The following is a 2,672-nucleotide window of genomic DNA, read 5'->3' on the forward strand; positions in this document are numbered from 1 at the left end:
TTTTGAGCTAGAGTCTCACTCTGTTGCCCAGGCTGTAGTGCAGGGGCATGCTAACGGCCACTGCAGCCTCTACCTGCTGGGCTCTGGCAATCCTTCTGCCTCAGCCTTCCAAGTAACTAAAACTACAGGCACACCATCACACCCAGCTAATTTTATTTATTTATTGTAGAGATGAGGTCTCACCAAGTTGCCCAGGTTGGTCTTGAACCCCTGGGCTCAGGCAATCCTCTAACCTTTGCCTCCCAAAGTGCTGGGACTATAGGCTTGAGCCACCACGCCCAGCCACTAATTCTCTTTTTGATGATGCTTCCTCAACCACACTGCTTGAAGGCAGTGTCTGAGAACACCTACCACATGCCAAGCATGTTGAATTCACAGTATCTCTGTCAAGTAGATAATCTTCTTGTTTTACAGATTAAGAAACAATTTCAGAGAAGTTAAGTGACTACCCCAGGCCATGTAGCCAGTATGTAACTGAGTCCAGATGTTAACCCATTTTTTAAAAACTCATGTTAGCCCCGTGCAGTGGCTCAAGTCTATAATCCCAGCACTTTGGGAGACTGAGGTGAGACGGTTGCCTGATCTCAGAGGTTTGAGTCTAACCTGGGAAAACTGGTGAGACCTAGTCTCCACAATAAATTAAAAAATAAACTGGACGTGATAGTGTGTGCCTGTAGTTCCAGCTACTTGGAAGGCTGAGGCAGAAGGATCGCCTGAACCCAGCAGGTGGAGGCTGCGGTGGCTGTGAGCGTGCCACTGCACTCCAGCCTGGGCAACATAGCGAGACTCTGACGCAGGAGGAAAAAAAACACCTCATGTTAAACAGGGTCCATATCTCACAATAATATTGTGAATAGTTAAACTTATCATGTACCAGGTGTATCAGTCAACCCTCATGATGACCTCAGAGGGAAGCACTAATATTCTCCCTATTGAAGAGATAAGGACATGAGGATCAGGGAGATGAAGTAACCAACCACCCAAGGTTATAGGGACGGGCGGTGATAGAATTTTAACCCAAAGCAGACTGACTCCAGGGCCCATCTCAAACCCTAAGCACTAATGGGTTAACCTATGCCCTTCTGCTTCTCTACAAAGTCTTCTTGGCCTTTCTTATCTCCTCTGGGTTGTAAAAAGAGTCTTTTCCAGAAAACTGAGTTGATGGCATAGGAGATGGCATACAACCCTTTGACCCCAGGAAGGGGTTAATGATAATGAGATATTAGGGAACTAGAAACAAACCCTTTTATTTCCAAATATACCAATATAGCAGATGTGCAGTTCTGACAGCTATGAGATGCAGGGAACGCCACTTGCTTCTGAGGTCTGGGAGGAGTGGTGAATGAGAGACAGATTGACAGAAAGTACTTGCCCCAGAGCCTGGTACCCAGCAAGCACTCACTAAAGGGGAGTTGTCAAAGGGCCTCCATCCAGGAAATTTGAGACCCAGTGGGTTAATTATCCTCAGACAAAAACCAACACTGACTTCCCCAGACAGCCTGGGAGGGGAGAAACCCAAACAGACAGTTACAGTTCAGCTAAAACAGAGCTAATCTTTAATCTTTTATGGATGTGCGTAATACATTAACCATGATGGCCTATCCCCTCGAGGCACCTCAACACCTGGTCAACCAGAGGCTGGAGCTGGGTTGGCTGGGCTAAGTGGAAGGGAGCAAGTAAATAGGCCAATTACCCTTCTGCAACAGACTTTCTTAGGTCCCCGCCTTGAGATTAAGAGGCTAATGCTCCTGTCATACTGGGGGTGGGGTGGGGAGGTAAACTTCTGAGTCAGCACCCAGTGAAGAACACTAGGCACAAAATTGCCTGTGATGTTTTACCTGTCTGTCAGCAAATTAACTCCTTAAGAACAGGAATTGTGTCATTCATTATTTGTCACTGGGTGTTTGCTGTTAGTGGTTACTATTAATAACAATATTGTAGTTGTCATAAAAAAAAATCCAGAGGTGTAGAATTCCTCAGGCTAAGTGTTTCTATGAATAATGAAATAGTAGAGTTCAACTGCTGTATTTTCACATCTCTAAGGTGCATCTTGTTTCCACATTGATCAGGCTTCAATTTATAATATATATATACATGTATATAGAGCTGTTTCACAATTGCCTGAAATTCTATTATCACATAAACACTATAACTTAGAGTGGATAGTGTCTAAGAATTAAGGATACATAATAATAGCTAGATCTCCTACTCTGGGCAAGAATTCTTTTTCTTTTTTCTTTTTCTTTTTTCTTTTTTTGAATTGGAGTCTCACTCTGTCACCCAGGCTGGAGTGCAATGGCACACTCACAGCTACTGCAGAATTGACCTGCTGGACTCAGATGATCCTTCTACCTCAACCTTCCAAGTAGCTGGATGTACAGGCACACACCACAACACCCGGCTAGCTTTTTTATTTATTGTAGAGACGAGGTCTCGCCCAGTTGTCCAGGCTGGTCTCGAACCCATGGGCTCAGGCAATCCTCTTGCCTCGGCCTCCCAAAGTGCTGGGATTATAGGAGTGAGCCATTGTGCTCAGCCAAGAATTCTTTCTTCCTCTGTTTCTCCTTCAATGTTTCCACTGCAAGGAAGTCTACTTATCCAGATACCCCTTCCATTACTGGACATCATCACTGTGACCAGCTGTTCCTTTTATAAAGCTGAAATCTATCTGC

The sequence above is a fragment of the Carlito syrichta genome, unplaced genomic scaffold (assembly GCF_000164805.1).
Source record: "Carlito syrichta isolate Samal-C Ts95f unplaced genomic scaffold, Tarsius_syrichta-2.0.1 Scaffold309286, whole genome shotgun sequence".
In the NCBI taxonomy this organism is placed as follows: domain Eukaryota; kingdom Metazoa; phylum Chordata; class Mammalia; order Primates; family Tarsiidae; genus Carlito; species Carlito syrichta.